A 20,437-nucleotide genomic window follows, 5' to 3' on the forward strand; every position below is an offset into this window, starting at 1 on the left:
CATAGCCTTGACTAGATAGACCTTTGTTAGCAAAGTGATGTCTCTACTTTTGAATATGCAATCAAGGTTGGTCATAACTTTCCTTCCAAGGAGTAAGCGTCTTTTAATTTCATGGCTGCAATCACCATCTGCAGTGATTTTGGAGTCCCCCCAAATAAAGTCTGACACTGTTTCCACTGTTTTCCCATCTATTTCCCATGAAGTGATGAGACCAGATGCCATAATCTTAGTTTTCTGAATGTTGAGCTTTAAGCCAACTTTTTCACTCTCTTCTTTCACTTTCATCAAGAGGCTTTTTTTTAGTTCCTCTTCACTTTCTGCCATAAGGGTGGTGTCATCTGCATATCTGAGGTTATTGGTATTTCTCCCGGCAATCTTGATTCCAGCTGTGTTTCTTCCAGTCCAGCGTTTCTCATGATGTACTCTGCATAGAAGTTAAAGAAGCAAGGTGACAATATACAGCCTTGATATACTCCTTTTCCTATTTGGAACCAGCCTGTTGTTCCATGTCCAGTTCTAACTGTTGCTTCCTGACTGGCATACAGGTTTCTCAAGAGGCAGGTCAGGTGGTCTGGTATTCCCATCTCTTTCAGAATTTTCCAAAATTTATTGTGATCCACACAGTCAAAGGCTTTGGCATAGTCAATAAAGCAGAAACAGATGTTCTTCTGGAACTGTCTTGCTTTTTCCATGATCCAGCGGATGCTGGCAATTTGATCTCTGGTTCCTCTGCCTTTTCTAAAACCAGCTTGAACATTTGGAAGTTCATGGTTCACATATTGCTGAAGCCTGGCTTGGAGAATTTTGAGCATTACTTTACTAGACTGTGAGATGAGTGCAATTGTGTGGTAGTTTGAGCATTCTTTGGCATTGCCTTTCTTTGGGATTGGAATGAAAACTGACCTTTTCCAGCCCTGTGGCCACTGCTGAGTTTTCCAAATTTGTTGGCAGTTAGTAATGGTAGTAACAGTCAATTTAACAACATTAATTCTTCTAATTCAAAAATATATTTTTCCATTTGTTTGTGCTGTTGATTTCTTTCATTGGTATCTTACAGTTTTCTGAGTACAAGTTTTCTTATCTCCTTACTGAGGTTTGTTTCTAAGTATTGTACTCTTTTTGACGAGATGGTAAATGGAACTGTTTCTTCAATGTCTCTCTCTGATAATTTATTGCTGGTGTATAGAAATGCAAGAGATTTCTGTATATCAATTTTGCATCTGCAGATTTGCTGAGCCCACTGAGGGGCTCCAGCAGTCCCCTGGTGGCATCTTTAGGATTTCCCACGTCCAGCGTCGTGCCGCCTGCAGACAGTGACAGTCTTGCTCCTCCCTCTCTAAGGTGGGCTTATTCCTTTTTCTCCTCTGATTGCTGAGGCTACGGCTTCCAAAACTGAGCTGAATGAAACTGAAGACAGTGGACAGCCCTGACATTTCCTTTCTTAATATAGGTGCTTATTGCTATAAACTTTCCTCTTAGAACTGTTTTAGCTTTCAATACATTGGATTGAGCATAATTTTTTTTCTTCTTTTTACTTTTCTGCATATACTAAAGTTTCTAAAAAATATATTACATTTTAAATTTTTAACTGTTTGTAATTTGTGAAAAGTATAAAAATGTTCAATAAAATCAGAAGGAACACTAGAATAGACCACTTTGGGGAAAAAATCTGTTATTCTCAGCTGATATAAAGGACTTTGGAAGTTTAAATATTATAAAGCAGGAATGATGAGAGCATCAGCATGCTCAATTCACAGACAGAAAGCAAAGAACAGAGCTGTTAAAGATTCACCTTACTGTGAAGGAAGGATTCTATTAAAGAGTTTCTTCCATTTATATTTTGAAACATGACCACTGGTATCTGTGTTCTTATTGCAAAAAAACCAATTAGTGCTCCAATATTTTTCCGCAGTTACACAGTTGCACAGTTCTTTCCCCGAGTCATCTGATTACTTGGATCAAAAGAAATGAGAAGCACAGAGAAGACAACAGAAAAGCAGCTGGACTGAAAGAGGAAACAATGCCTCATCCCATTTATTTTCCCTGCAGGTCAGTCATGAAGTGAGCTACAGTGGGACTTTTGAAATTGCAAAAGTGATCCATCATTGATTAGGGAAATAAATATAATTAAGGGTATCAGTATATATTAAATGAAGTTTACAAAAAATGTGATAAAATAGAACACAGTATACATTCAAGGTAGCCAAGGCAGAATTGTTTCAACTTTTCTTAGCTTCATTTCTGCATTTATGCCTGAGGAAAATGTCTGATAAACGCAAAATTTATTTCTCACTATGGGTTGTGGTTAAAAAAATATATAAATACTATCTATTTGATATATCTCAACTTTAAGTTTAATCATTCTAAGTTTGCAACTCCATCAACAAACTTAATGAACACCAGAATGTAGGTAAGTAGACAGGAAAGTAGGAAAGAAAGAAAGAAAAAAGGTGAAGAAAAAGGAAAAGCGATAAAAATACAAAAAGTAAAGTATTCAGTAAGAAAAGGGCTGAAAGTATTCTGGTGGGAAAATATTTTTAAAGCCCAGTGAAAGTTTAATTAAGAAAGAAGGAAAACAATGAAGAAAAAGAAAAGACTGGAAGTTGGTAGGTCAATAGATAAATGGAAAGAAACTGTCAAGGAACTCTGTGTTACAGGGTAACATTACTCCCTGAATGAGTCTGCAATCTGAACCCAGTATGAGTGTATAGACACATACATACACGTATACACATACACGGAGAAGCTCCAGTATTCTTGCCTGGAGAATTCAATGGACAGGGAGCCTGGTGGGCTACGGTCCATGGGATCACAAAGCGTCGGAAGTGAGTGAGCACACAGCACACACAAACACACACACACACACACCAGCACACATTTCTGTGCACAACTCTATAAGACAGATCATGATAACTACCATAGGGTATCATTATGAAACCAATGTTTATCATCCCCAAAACTAAATCTTAATCCCCAGCGTAATGGCCTAGGAGTGAGGCCTTTGTGAGGTGATTAGGTCCTGAGAGTGGAGTCCTCATAAGTGGGATTAGTGCCCTTATAAACAGAGACCGTAGAGAACTCTTTATTCTTCCACCGTGTGAAGGCACAGCAGGAAGACGGCCATCTGTGAACCAGCATGTGGATCCTCATCAGACACCAAATCTGCCAGCATCTTGATCTTAGACATCCCAGTCTCCAAAGCAGTGAAAAATAAATTTCTGTGATTTGTAAGTAACACAATCTATGGGGTTTTTGTTATAGAAGCCAGAACAGACTAAGACAGATGTTAATAGCACTGAATTTAAAACGTGCATTTTGAAATGAACGTATACTTACCTTTAAGGGAAACTTTATTGATGCACAAATCTAGCTGACACTGGCAAATGCATGCTCCTGTTACCGCCCACAAATGAGGTCAGGCTCTGCACCACAGAAGGCTCCAGTCAGAGTCTTGGCTGGCCAACAGGAAGTGAACAATCAAGAAACAGATCAGCTGAGCTCTGCCTCAGCTGAGCTTCAGGATAAACAGCAAATACCTAGAAGAATAAATAAACAAAACAGCTTCAAATATGCCTCTCCCTAAGCAAAGGAGCCCTACATCAAAGCCATCAATGCAAAAAGCTGAAAAAATTTATGCCATAGTTTTGGCTCTTAGGAGACAAATGTTAGCTTACACATTAATCACCCTTTCCATCATCTAAAATAGAAGAAACTCACTTTATAATACTCACAGCATTATAATACCAAAAACAAAAAACAAAAAAACAAAACCTAAAACACCTCAATATAAAATACATCACCTATTACTTTGTTTCACTCAATGACATGAATTAAAGTGTTCAAATAAGAAATGCACTACTCTAATATATAATAAAATAATAAGTATTAAAATTACATAAAATAAAAAATAGAAATCTGACATTTTAAAACAAATGTGAAAAAACTCCACTGAAAATTAATTCCAAACTACTAGTAAAATGTAAAATTAGAATACATTCATATCAGTGTGGCAAGTAAATATTATTTGTGAATTAAAAATTAACTTCCACAGCCTTTTTGCCAATAGAAAAACATGTATCACCTTTAGTAACATACTTTAATACACTTCCACAAATCCTATCTGACAGAGATACATCTCTACATAAAATTTTCAAGAATAACAACAGAATTTCTTAAATATCTATCTGAAGTGAAGAACCTCTAAAGGATAATAAATTACCAAACAGTATCTTTCCTAGATTTCATTCTGTATCAGCTCATAGCTTATTGGTGACTCAGCATATGCACAAAAAGACAACAATACTTAGGCAATATAAAGTAAAATATAAATCAAAAACATGGAATTGAAAAGCATTATGATAACAGGTATATAGGAAACTTCTGGGATCGAAAGAAATTAATTACTTAAAACACATTTTAACATCATATGCTACTGAAAACAAATAACAAAGTATGGTTTCTAAAGACTACAAATGAATGTAGCATTGATCTCTACACAGATTTACAGAAACTGTTTATGCTCCGGTAACTGAATATAACTCATGTTTTGTTTTCTTGTTAGATAAAGAATGATTTATTACATTCTGATGGAGCATTTCCTTATTTTAACTTTCAATCTTATCTGAAAAGTTACAAACAATATGTTTCTAAGTTATATAATCTATGAATGGAAAACACCCAGATAACAGCGGCAGTGCCTTGGACAGCACTCTAGTCACATGGTTTTTCTGTATGGTTGAACTAAAAATTGCCACACCACTGAAACAAAGCATGTCTCCATTTCTCATCTTTCCCTGGTAAAAATACAGGCCATTTTTATATTACAGATGTCTCTTTAGAGTAAAGACATTTGAGGATCTATCAATTATTCCAACATGTGTATTTGATTAATGTTTATGTAACAGTATAGATTGTCATACTACTGTGTCAACACTACTTAGAGAATGATGGCTATTTCTTTAGAAAGTACGACTGTAAACAAAGAAAAAGTAACATTACAATCAGTGTCCTCCAAAGTTGTGATTTTTTTTATTCCTAAATACTTATTTTACACTACAGTCAATTTTACATTTCCTATACTGCTTGGGACTATGATTCACTTTCTTGTTTAGCCAGGACATATTCGTTAAAAGATTTCACTGACATACTATCAAAGAAGCCACAAAGGAAAGACTACAGGGAAGATCAGGAAGCACGGATGGTGAGCTTACAGGAAGGGTGTATATTATGCCTAGACTCCTTCAGCAAGCCACATGCAGGAGGAGCGTTTACCACAGTCTCACTGAAAGGATATACCAGTTTTCCTTCCAGTTATTCCCTACGGAATTGCATAAACATTGAGAAATCTAGAAATAGACATACACATGCACATATAAAAATTATTGTCAGTGTGTAAGTTACTGCTGCCCTGGGACTGCAATAATTTATGTAACATCTGTTTTCATATTTTTCTAATTTTTTTCCTAATTAACATGCATATTTAACGCATAAATGCTCAGACCACCTCTTTTTCTGCTGACTGTGCCTCTTTATTTTTGAAGTTGTGCACTCCTAGGGAGAATTCAGGATAGATGGAAACCAAAATCTTATTGAAAGCACTAATTTCACAATGTAAACAACAGTACTAAACCAATTTTCAAAAAAAGACTACAGCCTTTAGAGTTTTCACAAGAACATTTCAATCTGCTAGCAATAGTCCTACAGTAAATTAAGGTCAAAATACCAAAAAGTAACACAAAAGTACTATTCCAATAATATATTAATCATCTTCATTCTTTTTTCTAGCTTTTATAAGGGACTCCCCCCAAAAAAACTTTTGTAACTTCTATAGTTTCTTGTCTTGGTAAATTTTGGTAGCATTTTCAAAGTTTTATGCCTTAGGCAAATAATATAAATAAATACATCCCATTTATTTATCCCATAAATAAAAACATTCCTTCCATTGCAAGGGCAGAGCCTACATCTTAAAGCTGTCAGCAGAGACTTCAGCAGTGGGTCTCAAACTTGTGTCTATAAAAATCTAAGAAGCTTCTTAAAATGGACATCCCAAAGCAGACCATCCCAAAGATACCAATACAGGAGAGAGGAGATGACTTCAAGCTTTCTCGAAGGTTTCAACCAGTAACAACTACGCTCCATTTTTCAGACGCACAATCTTTAAATTATTTGTTGAATATATGTAACACTTCATCTAGTCCAATTAAAGTGTATTAAACTTAATATAAAGATTTCAAATGTGTTTCTGAACTACTAGTATCAAGGTTCCTTTTCAACAGAAAGGGGAGTAATTAAACAAATGCAGTTTTAACTATACATAAAATGTCTCTACCAAATTTGATTTTCCTTAACACAAATTTTAGTCTTAAACTAAATCATTTAGGAATTTCCATGTCAAAAGACATAGCAATGTTTAAGGGAGATGAACAGTTCATAAGGAAAATACTGTTGCAGAAGTCAACTGACTAAATAAAATATATTGTTGATAAGTAAAAAAAAAGTTAAAACTATGTAAAAGTGTCTAATACAATAACAGTTATCAAAAAAATAAAATAAGTAAAGAGTTTACATCTAACTCTCAGGGATACAAATGGATGCTGAACACACACTGGCAGCGAAGCAGCATCAGGACAGAAAACACCAACTGTGCTTCCAGAAGCTTCAGACCGCCTGGAGAAATCAAAGCCCGCCGACTTCCTTCTCCATGCCCCTCCACTGCTACTACGCAATTGTGCGCTCCATTTGCTGTCCCAGCAACCCCAATAACCTGATGGGCTGGAAGGACTGCCTAAGTAGCATTCCTGAAAGACTCTACAAAATTCTAACACTCCAAACTTCCACCCAAGGTTAATGGGAATATAATTCTTTTAATTTTGAAGTTTGAAGACAGATGTTATTCTTTCAAGGTTTATGTGTGAAGTTAAATACGAGCAGTTTAAAGTTTATTACATACTGTCTCCTTGCATTCATCTGAACCAAAGAAAACATCCACTCAGGCTTAACTACATGACTTACATCTGGAAGTTGTTTGAAAACATACTTTAGTGACAATAATATCAGTATTCTACCATTATACTGATATTCATATGGAGCATCTCATTTAATGCCACCTTACCTACAGCCATGAAATTAGAAGACAAATGCTTCTTGGCAAGAATGCTGTAAGAAACCCAGGCAGTACTAAAAAGCAAAGATATCACTTTGCCAACAAAGGTACATATAGTCAAGGATATGGTCTTTCTAGCAGTCATGCACAGATGTGAGAGCTGGACAATAAAGAAGGCAGAGTGCCAAAGAACTGATGCCTTCGAACCATGGTGCTGGAGAAGACTCTTGAGAGCCCCATGGAAAGCAGGGATATCAAACCAGTCAATCTTAAAGGAAATCAACCCTGAATACTCTTTGGAAAGACTGATGCTGAAGCTGAAGCTCCAATACTTTGGCCACCTGATACCAACAGCTGACTCACTGGAAAAGGCCCTGATGCTGAGAAAGACTGGGGACAGGAGCAGAGGGTGTCAGAGAATGAGATGGTTGGATGGCGTCACTGAGTCAACAGACATGAACTTGGGCAAACTGCAGGAGATGGTGAAGGACAGGGAGCCTGGTGGAGTCCATGGCGTAGCGAAGAGTTGAACACAACTCGGCAACTGAACGACAACAAAACCCCCACCCGATCTGACACCAAAACAAACAAACAAAAACAGTTAATAAGGACTTAAGGGAACTAACTTGTCCAAGACCTTATCACTAAGAAATCCGAACCAAGAGGCCATATGGTCTTAACCACAGTTTCATGCCACTTCAATTCAAATCAATTATAAGTGTAATACACCTGATCATTACTTACTGTGTTTATAACTTCCCTTAGTTTTACAAGTCTTTATATAGGCAATGATCCTTAAAGCACTGACATAATCTAAATCTGTTTCTTTGATCTTTAAGGTAAATGAAATACTTCCAGGTTGTCCTAATTATAAAATGCATCTTCATTTCCAAAATCCCTCTTCATCTTGGAACTCTTCTAACAGCGTATGATGTTTCTGCTTTGCTGTTGTTTAGTTGCTAAGTCATGTCTGACTCTTGCAATCCCCTGGACTGTATATTTTCTCTCAAATCGTCAGGCTCATTTTTCACAAATAGTTGGTACCAAGTTAGACCCCACACAAACTTAAGCTCCAGGCAAAACAGACAGCAATGTATGTATACTTGAAGAAGAGAAAACTTCTTATGATTTGAGTATTATACCTTCTTATTTTTCTCTTGATGGCAACATAACCTCTCTTCTCTGTATCCTGATCCATTTAGGGTCAAGCTTGGATATCAAGTTCAAATTAGCTTACAAATAAGAAACAGATCAGTCTCAATCACCCTAAATAAACCAAAAGAAGTTGAGTTATTTCTGAGAGTTGCTTTCTGAGAGGTCCGTTTCTATACTGAGAGACCAGTCTAAATCCCCAAGATGAGTTAGAAAATTCCCAGAACTGTGGTTACCATAAAAGAGAGGCAGATTCAACCTGACTCAAAAAGATGAAAAATTCACTTAAGCATATGTTAGTTTTTGTGCATTTCTTATGGCAAACAGGAGGCATGGGACTTTTCAAAGTAGACATCCTTCACAGTACAGAAAGGATACAAACGTAGTTTAAGTATTTCCTTCTTTTAAGTATGTTCCTGTAACTAAGATGAAAATAAATAAGATTTCTGAAGAAAGTATTTTAGACTAAATAGAGTCCAACTTTAAGCATCATCCATAGTTTTAGTCTGTATTCTAAATTCTCAGTTCCAGACTTATTAAATTATTCCACATCTCATTAACTACTCTTTATGTTATTCCATTTGTTTCAGAGTTCCTTTTTTAATCTATTGCCTTTTTGTAACATCACCTGCCTGATACCTTTTAGCCAATAAAAACTCTAATTTATTTTGTTCAAACTGCAGAGAGAAAAACTCAAATCATAGTTGATTGCACTGGAGGAAAACCTATGAAAAGAAGTCACTGTCCCAAGTTATTCCAGAATTCTGAGGAAGCTTTTGTTTTCAGAAAACAGAAGTGCACAAAACTAATTAAAACCAGAAGAGAACAGGTAAGTTAGCTCTACAAAGGAGTCGATTATTTGACACGTGTATTTTTTCTTCACTGTGGCTTAAGACTTTGTCATCAGCTACTTTACTACCAAACCACTGTCCCTTTATTGGCCTCCCCGCCTGTAAGCGCCTTCTCAAAAAGAAATACAAGAAACCTACACTGGACAACGTTGCCACTGATTAGCAGCGTAGAAAAACACGCCAATCAATGACTGGGTAGCGAGTACTTCAGGGCTTCCCAGGTGGCACAGTGGAAAAGAACCTGCCTGTCAACGCAGGAGACACGGGTTCCATGCCTGAGTCAGGAAGACCACCTGGAGCAGAAATGGCAACCCACTCCAGCATTCTTGCTGGGAATATTTTATGGACAGGGGCCTGGTGTGCTACAGTCTTTATGGTCACACAGAGCTGGACATGACTGAGCGACTGGGCACAGCACAGCCCAGTGAGTGAGTGAGAAAGAGAATTCCGGCAGCAGGACAGACTGCTCACGACCGAGCTAGCACAGCAGCTGCACAGATGGAGGAGGTGAGACAGACACGAGAAAGACGGTGGCGCCCAGACACAGAGATGAGCAGAGAGAGAAGCTCAGCAAACGCCCGCAGCTCCCAGGCCAGCAAGTGGGCAGATTACTTGCGCCATAAAAGGAATTTTTAAACATTTTAAGGTGAGAGGAGAACGAGATAAGAGAAAAGGCTGATGAAGAGTAAAAGCACACACTACTGCATACTCATGACTTCATATACATGCCTACCTCAGAATCTTGCCCTCCTGAAAAAGGGATGCTGAGGACCAAACAAGCAACAAATGAGTGGTCTCACTGTTAATTCTGCTCACTTTTGTAATATTAAGCAAACTAACTTCACTGACTAAAACGAAATTTAGAAAACAGATCACGCCACTAATTCCTCATGTATCTGAGGTTTCATTTTATTTTAGAAAGGCTCCTCAGTCCTGGACACACCAGTTCAAGCCTAGAAATATCCCCAATTGGTACTCTCTTTAAAACTGTTGCCAAGTTGTGATCTCTATAATTCACATATCTCACTCTGAGCTACATGTTGATATAAATTATCCAGCTGAATTTTAAATTTTGTATTAGGTCACTTGTTTAGTAAGTTTGAAACTAATAGTTCAGCAAAACAGATACAGAAAGATCACACCTATATCAATGTGATAGGCATCAATTTAAGATTAAACTTTCTGAACTACTACTTTCTAAATAGTCTTCAACATGTTATCCCTGATAGACCATGCATACATATACACTGGGGAAGCAAACAGATATTTTTAATGGCATTCCTTCTCAAATATCCCCAAATTAGTGTTCAGGTTGGCCAAAAACACATCCTAAGCCTTATTAGTATAAATGTACAACAAATACAGAAAACTCTCAGAATAAGGCTTCAAAAAGAAAATTACTATTTCAAGAATAAATGATAATAAAACTTATAGAAAATTCAGATCTATGGCCTATTTCTCCCCACATCCAAAGCTGACATAACCACTTGCAAAGAGTTCCAAAGAAATTATCCAAACACTTGTTCAAAGCAATTCCAGAATTTCCTTATGAAGAACTCGTCACTCTTGCCAGGATAGACTTGTTTTGGACACCTGAGTTCCTCAGTCAGAACATGTTTAAAATGAGGGAGTAAGTTTTAGATTTAAGCCACTTTTTCTAGCTGTTAAAGGAACACTGCTGACTAGAAAACAGCTCACAAGGTAACAAGATTCAATTACGTACATATTATGTTATTAATATGTATAAATTACTTTTAGGAAACAGTTTAATTCTCAAGTATGAGAATTAAAAAAAATAAATGCTAAGTTCAAAAAATACTGTGGTGTATTTTTTTTTTTAACTACGAATTCTCTATTTTGACCCTAGCAGCTTAGTCTGTCAGAGAAGGCAATGGCACCCCACTCCAGTACTCTTGCGTGGAAAATCCCATGGATGGAGGAGTCTGGTAGGCTGCGGTCCATGGGGTCGCTAAGAGTCGACATGACTGAGTGACTTCCCTTTCACTTTTCTCTTTCATGCATTGGAGAAGGAAATGGCAACCCACTCCAGTGTTCTTGCCTGGAGAATCCCAGGGATGGGGGAGCCTGGTGGGCTGCCATCTCTGGGGTCGCACAGAGTCGGACACGACTGAAGTGACTTAGCAGCAGCAGCAGCTTCGTCTGTCTTTGAGTTCTACTGAACCAAGATTTGATGCCTAGAAACCATGTAACATAACTTTTTTAATTTGCCAAACTATGATACTCTGAGTTCAGCTTAGGCTTCCACCTGTCCAAAACATCCATCTGTAGATTGATTCAGTTCCCTTCAGCACTAAGTTTACTTCTTTTACAAAAACTTCTCACCAAAGCAAGAACTATTTGCAAAGCAGCTGAGCTGCATTTTCTAATGGACTGGACTTCCAGGCCTTCACACTTAATAATGCCAGTGTGTCTGTATGAATGAGTGACTCACAAACTTGATTTTTTTAAATATTTAATTTATTTATTTGGCTGTGCTAGGTCTTCGTTACAGCACTTGGGACTTTAGTTGCAGCCTGTGGGATCTCGTTTCCTGACCAGGGTTTGGACCCAGGTCCCCGTATTGGAACCACAGAGTCCCAGACACTGGATCATCAGGGAAGTCCCTTGATGTTCTTTTTAAACAATCAAGCTCTTAAACTATAACAAACATTAGTTACATAATATCATATACCTCTACAAAACCATACAATCCAAACATACATGAGCAAACTTTAAGGAGAATTTACCTAAGAAAATCCCAGAATTTTCAGGACTTTAAGTCTTAGCAGAAATGAATTATATGTACTAAAAATGTTTAGTTTAACCTGGCATTTTTAGCAACTAGAATTCTGCTGTTGAGAATTTTCTGAACTTACAGCTCATTTTGATCATGCCAGGTTGCTTGGACACAGAAAACAGGAACAAATATTTTTAAAAAGAAAAATGATAGTCTTTCAGGAACCAGAAAATGTGATCAGATGGGAGAACTAAGTTCACCATACGTGGAGGCTCATTTTATCAACCTGGGTGATTAAAGATCAGATGAGTGTGCATCATTTTGGGGAAGCGTAACAGTAAACAGTAACACGTACATGATAACAGGCGTGACCTTGCGAGGTTTCTGTGATTCATGCAAACAAAGGGGGCAGGGGGCTTTGTTAACATCCAATAATGCAAGACGGGAATTATGTTTATACCACATATGATAATAGATGTTTTCATGATATTGAATAGACTTCTTCACACAAAGATGGAGATCATTCACCAAATTATTGTGACTACTGTATTATATCCTGAAAAGTAATGATAAATCATACAAGCCTGCTCTGTAATTCCTGGCCCATTTATCTTGCTAGTCTCCCTCTTCTAAACTGTGATCCACTAGAGCACAAGAAAAATGGATTTCTTATTTCATCACCACCCTACAGTCCACCTCCCTGCCCTTTCCTTCATAAAGTCAATCGTAAGTTTATTAGTAGGATTTAATTTTCACCAAGTATCTTTATTTTTGTACTCAAATCTTTGGTTACCTATGATAAATGAAATATGAGACTATTACAGTAAGTATAACATCAGAGAAAGGACTGACACAGCATTTTGGTAAGGAAAATCAGGATGAGTAATTATTAATTTATGTGGAAATTTTTATTTCATAATTTTGAATATACAAATGACATTAAAATAATTAGCATAAGAAATGTTTGATTTACTGTAATTCAAGATGACAATTATATTCCTTCAGAAAAGTTAAATACGCACTTTACAATACTAAAGCTTTATAACAGTACAGCTCACACATTTTAAAAATCTTTTTGTTTAAATCACACATACACTTTTGACAAATGGGTAATTATTACACTGACAAAAACAACAATAATGACAACAAATAACCCCAAAGTACTAAATCATATCACGGCCCCAAAGAAGGATCCCAATACACACCAATGGCTTCCGATAAAACAGGAAATTCCAACTCTGGCTAAACTGCACAAAATAATAAGAAAGAGGAGAAAACTGAGAAGAAATGGCTTAATCAAATTCCCCTTCAACAGTTAATTTAATTTTACTGAGGAAAATGATTAACCATGCAAAAGCTACTATAGTTATTAGATTAAAATCAAGTATTTTCCAGAATATCTTTTGGAAAGTAATATACAGCTAATACTCCACAGAAGTGATCAAAAATCTCAGGTAACTATTGATTTTAAAAGTAATCATTTTTAAAAATCATCATTATTTGCAAGACAGTTAATAGACTATTATTAGATTGAGGTTATTATAACCCATTAATACAAACTGCAAATTAACATCTCCTGTTCACTATGTAAAAACTCTGTGCTGCTGCTGCTGCTGCTAAGTCTCTTCAGTCGTGTCCAATTCTGTGCGACCCCATAGACGGCAGCCCACCAGGCTGTCCCGTCCCTGGGATTCTCCAAGCAAGAACACTGGAGTGGGTTGCCATTTCCTTCTCCAATGCACGAAAGGAAAAGTGAAAGTGAAGTCGGTCTGTTGTGTCCGACCCTCAGCAACGCCATGAACTGTAGCCTAACCAAGCTCCTCTGCCATGGGATTTTCCAGGCAAGAGTACTGGAATGGGTGCCATTGCCTTCTCCCAAAAACTCCACAAACAGTAGTAAATAAAAATGGAATACAAACTTAGTCCATTTTAAAGTTTTACATAATGACTTATGGGGCTTTCAGCCTCCCTCCAACATGACCTACACTATTACTTGAACATCCATATAAATTAGAAACTGAATTATCAATTTTCTGTACTCATTCTAGTTAATAGATATTTGAAACCTACATATATCAGAGATTGTGAAGAAAAAAAAATCAAATCTGAGCTTAAAGGGAAGAGAAGTAGAGTACATGTGCAAATTCAGAGCTGACCCTCTTACTCTCCAAATCCGTCTCAGTCTTGCTGATTTCTGAAGAGCTGTCATCAATCCACAACCTGCAGAATTCAAAACAAGACCTATGTAATCAAGGCGCAAAGTGACTACTCATTTCTTGAAGAACAGACTACAAATCTTTTTATGTATGAAATGTTCTGGAGGTTTGCAGTTAGTAAAACATTCCATATCACACAACCCATTAGAAGCAAAACTATAGCATCATTTCAGGAGACTCAGAAAAAAAAAATTAGATAATACTCAACGCCATTCATGATTTTTTAAAATCAAAAACAAATTTTAACCAGGAAAACAAGAAAACTACCCTAAAGTGATGAAGTGAATGAAACGAATCTCTCAGAACCCACAGCAAACACAATACTCGGCGGTGACAATGGCACTGCCCTCACTCCAGCCTGCGCGGCAGCTAGAGCCTGCGGCATCGTTGCTCCTAGCGAGCCTGCGGCATCGTTGCTCCTAGCGAGCCTGCGGCATCGTTGCTCCTAGCGAGCCCTGAGGCAGAGGGAAGTGGAGTGCGAGCTGGGACAGAGGCGGCGTGGGCCTCCCGTCACAAGGCAGGGGGCTGAGGCTTGTTGGCTGGCTTCACAGGAGGTGGCGGCCTTAGAGCCTGCAGCGCGGAGCCCCTGCTCCAGGCCGGCCCGGCAGCAGCCAGAGCAGCCCGCCCTGCCCTGTCCTCACAAAGGCCTTGTGGATGAGAGAGTGCGGACTATCTAAACCCTCGCCCCCTTTTTTCTTTTCATTTTGTTTCGATGTTTTCACAGGTCTCACTTATAACCAACAAAGGCCCATCTAGTCAGAGCTATGGTTTTTCCAGTGGCCATGTATGGATGGGAGAGTCAGACTGCACAGAAGGCCGAGTGCTCAAGACTTCACGCTTCTCAACTGTGGTGTTGGAGAAGACTCTTGAGAGTCTCTTGGACGGTAAGGAGATCAAACGAGTCAATCCTGAAGGAAATCAATCCTGAATATTCATTAGACGGACTGACACTGAAAATGAAGCTCCAATATTTTGGCTACCTGATGAGAAGAGCCGACTCATCAGAAAAGACCCTGAGGCTGGGAAAGACTGAAGGCGGGAGGAGAAGGGGAGGATAAAGGATGAGATGGCTGGATGGCATCACTGACTCAATGGACATGGGTTTGCGTAAACCCTGGGAGGTGGTGATGGACTGGGAGGCCTGGTGTGCTGCAGTCCATGGCGTCCTACAAACAGTAGGACACGACTGAGCGACTGAACAACAGCACTTACACCAAAGGAAATAATCTTCATTAAAATCCATATTTATTGAAAAAAAAAAAAAAGATACTAGTACAGGCTGCCAGGTCCCTGCCACCATGCAGCCTGCAATGGTATTTCTGCACTTATTCCTCACCTTTTGCTTTCCCGGCATTTTGCTTCCGACATCTGATTATCATGTGAAAATCTGGGAGGTTTCACTACTTGCTTCCAGCGGGTTCCTGCCCACTGTTTACAAACACCACAACATTGAAAAGGGCCAGTTCACCATACTTGTCACTTCCTATCACTGATTCTATTTACAATCCATGACGGATTTTGTTAAACTACACTTATTTTGCATTTTACAAAATTTTTCAAAGTATAGCAAAATACTAAACTAGCATTACTCCAGCTTTTCAAAAATTTCTCCTTTTGCTTATGGCACATTTTTCTTCAACACTGTCTTTAGGAAAAGCACAAATCCTTCTTTATATAATCCCTGCCCTTTCCAGGTTTCGGAAGCTGCGCTCTTAAACTGCGAAGGTGGCGCCCTCTCCCATGTCCTTGTCCTCCCGGGTGAGTCTGCAGCCCTAATAGCTAAGGTCTCCTTCCCGGCATTCTGACTTCTTTGTTTCTATAACTTTTTTCCCCCAACAACCATCCCCTCAGTCTCTGGCCCTTGTCCTGGCGCTGCCGCCTTATGAGCCTGTGCAGGGCTCTCCAGGATGGCTCTCTCTGGTCCTCCAGGCTCCTCTTGAGCTTCGCTCCCCTCCTCCCTGCCTGCTCCGCCGGCTGCTCCCCTGCTTAGCAGTCTCATTCAGACCCCACGCCTCCAGTTACCCGCTTCTGTCTTCATGTCTTCAGTCCTTGCCTGGATCTCAAGAACTAGACCTAACTGGCATGCAGGTAGCCCCCGAGGTCGACACTGCCCGCGGGCTGGATGAGACCCCCGTGCTGCTCTGGGCGGCCCCTGTGCCAGCAGATGACAGCGCGCACGGCAGGAGGCGCACCACCTCCACACCCGTGCAATCAGCACTCTTGACAGCCTGAGCGCCAGTTCTCTCTAACGCTACTTGTGCGTCTCCACTTTATGCATTCTGCCAAAAGTGTGTTCTTTACTCCTGAAGTTTCTTCTTGCTGGGATTCCCTTTCCTTTGGCTAGAGAAAACTAGAGAGAATAGACAGATAATCAACACAACCTGAAAATGCAGCAGATAAAGACCATGAGTGAAAAAGAAGGCTCAACAAAGATGCTCGTGTCCAGCTTTCACAATGAGAGATATAAAGATACTAGTCACTTAAATAAAACTAGAGGCATTTGAGAGAGGAGTCAGAACTTACATTGTGAAGTGATTTGACATCTCGAAGTGGAAAGAGATACTAAACAGGCAGGCTGATGGGTAGATCTTCATTTCAGAAGACAGGTGTGGATTAGCAATGTTACTCTCAGAATAACTAATAATTTATTTATAACTAATGAAAATTCAGGCCACAGGTTTGCTTTGAAAGCTAATATACATAAAGCTCAAAAAGACAGACTAGAATTATAAAAGCAGCAGCCCAGGACATGCTGTTAGAAATGAAGCAGAACAACAGGAGCTAGAAAACTGAAAAGGAACAAGCAGAAGAGCGCAGTTAGAAGAAGGCATGGTCTGCGACGCTGCTCAGAGGAAAAGGAAGACAGTAAGACAAAGACAAGAACAAAGGCATCCTGGGAGATGCAGTAACACAGAGGTCATGAAGAGGGCCTTAGTTTTGACAAGAGGGAAACCAGAACGGAGCTGTTGGAGGAGTGAGAGTGGAAGGTGAACAGCTGCCAGGCAGAGAACTCCTTCAAAATACTTGGCTATGAAAGGGAAGAGAGGTATTAGAGAGTGATATATAATTCACATAAATACACATGTAAACAAACAGAGTGCCTCTCAAGCCATGGGAACAGTGCATTATTTCATGTACTTTTATCTTTTCTCACGTGGATACCTCTCAATGTAACATTCATTCCTACTAAGGTCAAAAACAGAGAAGGCAGCTCGCTATGACCACTCTTACTTTTTTCCTGGACATATTAATAATTGAAATCAGAATAGAGAACACCACTAAAAACATAAAAAAATAAGAATTAGAAAAGAAAAAACAAAACCTATTTGCAAACAAAACCTGATGCAGATGAGATGGAAAACCCTAGAAAAATCAATGAAGAAACTAAAAAAAAAAAAAAAAATTCAGCAAGGGAGCAAGATATAAGATAAACATGTGAAAACCAGTAATACTCACATATACAAATAACATCAGATAGGATATCTAATGAATAAGAAAGTCCATTTAAAATAGTAATAAATAATGTTAAATATAGGAATAAATGGAAATGTTCAAAACTTACATGAACAAACACTCTTTAAGACAAAAGTAGGCCCAAATGATAGGGGGAAAAAAAAAATCTTGTCCTTGGCTGGTACATCTCAACATCAACATGTTATAAATTTACAAATTTAACTTGAGCTAGAGAATGTTATATTGAAGTTCAAACGGAAAATAAAAATTCAGGAAAAGTTAGCACACACTGAAAAGAAACAGGTGGTGGCAACTCTCATCAAAATATACTACAAAGCCTCTGTACTTAAAACAGTGTGGTACAACGGAAGAGACAGACAGCCCAGGGAAACAGAACACAAAGACCCAAAACAGATTTAGCTATGATAAAGCGACACCTCAGAACACTGGCATGAGAGTGGGCTTCTAAACAAGTGGATAGGCATTTGGGGAAAAGACCAAGGAGACAAAGCGTGGGTCTGCTTCTTACACCATACACAGAAATAAGCTCTAAACAGATCAGAGATTTAAGTGTGAATAACGAAACCAAACAAGCTGAGTATCTCCTTTACCCTGAGAGTTATAAGAGGAAACTCTTTCTAATGAGAACTAGAATACAAAACCAAAACTTTGACATGACAAAAATACCAGAAGCAAAATCAAAATAGAGATGACAAACCAGAAGCAAACATTTGTAGTATAACTCACTGAATAAATGAGTAATATCACTGCAGACAACTTTCTAAAAAAGACCTATAGAAAGTGGGTTTTAAACAGATGAAAAGACATTCAGCTCCACTCGTAATAAAATGAAATGCAAATTAAGTGTACACTGAGATATCATTTTTCATCTATCAGATTGAAAACAATCCCAAACTTTCACGGTATACTGTTGGCAAGGCTGTAGGGAAACAGGCACTCCTGACGCTACTGGAAATGCAAAGCGGTAAACACCAGCCCAGCAAAGGAACCGTGCAAGGATCTGATTAAACTACAGAAGCATTTACACTTTGAACCAGTAAGCCCACTTCCAGGAATTTCCCTGACGATAAACCTGCAACAATGTGAAAATGCATATACACAAGTATATCCATCCTAGCATTATCTGCAATTGCACAATACCAGAAATTACTTTAAAATACACATGTAAGAGACTGGCTGAATAAACCATGGTTCAGTTCAGTTCAGTTGCTCAGTCATGTCCAACTTTTTGCAACCCCATGAACCAGAGCATACCAGGCCTCCCTGTCCATCACCAACTCCCGGAGTCCACCCAAATCCATGTCCATAGAGTCGGTGACGCCATCCAACCATCTCATCCTCTGTCGTCCCCTTCTCCTCCTGCCCTCAATCTTTCCCAGCATCAGGGTCTTTTCCAATGAGTCAGCTCTTCGCATCAGGTGGCCAAAGTATTGGAGTTTCAGCTTCAACATCAGTCCTTCCAATGAACACCCAGGACTGGTCTCCTTTAGGATGGACTGGTTGGATCTCCTTTAGAATGGACTGGTTGGATCTCCTTGCAGTCCAAGGGACTCTCAAGAGTCTTCTCCAACACCACAGTTCAAAAGCATCAATTCTTCTGCACTCAGCTTTCTTTATAGTCCAACTCTCACATCCATACATGACCCCTGGAGAAACCATAGCCTTGACTAGATGGACCTTTGTTGACAAAGTAATGTCTCTGCTTTTTAACATGCTGTCTAGGTTGGTCATAACTTTCCTTCCAAGGAGTAAGCATCTTTTAATTTCCTGGCTGCAGTCACCATCTGCAGTGACTTTGGAGCCCAGGAAAATAAGGTCTGACACTGTTTCCCCATCTTTTTGCCACGAAGTGATGGGACCAGATGCCATGATCTTGGTTTTCTAATGAAAACTAATGGAATGTACGAGAAGTCTCTAAAACTGATATGATTTCCAAGAGACAGATAAACGGAGACAAGCAAACTGCAGAAGCACATATATAGCACACTACACTTTCGACAACAACGGGGAATAAAATATGAGAGAGATTACCTGCTTATCTGTGTAAAGGAAGGATGAGCTGAAAACAGAAAGAGTTAGGTTGTTTACCTATAAAGGACCGAGTAAACGGGGGATATGGAAGGGCTTTTTCATACAATCTTATTTCTTTGAAAAGTCGATCATTTTCTACACATTCAAAAAATCAAATCAACAGTGATATGATACTAAGAGGAAACTGAGCTGAGTGAACTCGGCCACGGTCACATCTAGGGGATAAGCAAGGAAGAAGTGATCCAAGTGACTGAGAACACGGCACCTGATTACACATACTTGGAACTGAGTGGGGTGAGGAGGAGAACTTCAAACGACCCTGGAACTGGCGAGGCTGCCGGTAAACATGCTCGTTCTAACACCATAATGAACCAATTCTGAGACGATCTTAGGTTACTGAGTTGCATGGAGAAGTTAGTGTGTTAATACTTCCTGAAGCCAACGTTCTAACTGTGAAAGAAGGAACATGTAAATACGGAGAAGTGGAGACAAGAAAGAACGCTGCGGAAGGATCAGAGATACTGCTGTGAACTAAGATTTCTAAAACGTGTATGTGTGTGTTTATCAGTTTGGATGTCTGTATACATTTCTGTATCAATGCCGATGTGTAAACATACTTTCCATGGGCACTCTCTCCTCTAAAAGGGCCTAAAGCCAAGACCCCACAGGGATGAGCACAGTCCACTAATACTATTACCCCACTCAAAGCAATCAGAGTTCCTCAGGGAAATGGCCAAGAGCTGCCAGGGTGGAATAGATCAGAGATAAGTCTGTGACAACTTGCTTTGCCAGAAAGTAAGAAAGCACTCAAAAATGTGATGGGGGAATGCCATGTACTTCTACTAAACCAAACTTGGACAATTTGAGCATCAAA

The 20,437-nt window shown here is 38.9% G+C and overlaps 1 protein-coding gene across 22 annotated transcripts in view; it reads right to left on the minus strand.

Annotated features, from left to right (window-relative positions):
• Positions 1–20,437, minus strand: part of TBC1D5 (TBC1 domain family member 5) — a 593,981-nt gene that overhangs the window by 439,627 nt on the left and 133,917 nt on the right. For 13 of the 22 annotated variants that reach the window (XM_069568828.1, XM_069568958.1, XM_069568921.1 and 10 more), the window contains one exon: positions 3,337–3,536. The gene's annotated coding sequence lies outside the window, so the exon portion shown is untranslated. Of the gene's footprint in view, positions 1–3,336; positions 3,537–13,998; positions 14,063–20,437 lie in introns of all 22 variants that reach the window. The other 9 variants (XM_069568872.1, XM_069568816.1, XM_069568907.1 and 6 more) reach the window with 1 other exon arrangement.

This window comes from Ovis canadensis, chromosome 1, assembly GCF_042477335.2.
Source record: "Ovis canadensis isolate MfBH-ARS-UI-01 breed Bighorn chromosome 1, ARS-UI_OviCan_v2, whole genome shotgun sequence".
Lineage (NCBI taxonomy): Eukaryota > Metazoa > Chordata > Mammalia > Artiodactyla > Bovidae > Ovis > Ovis canadensis.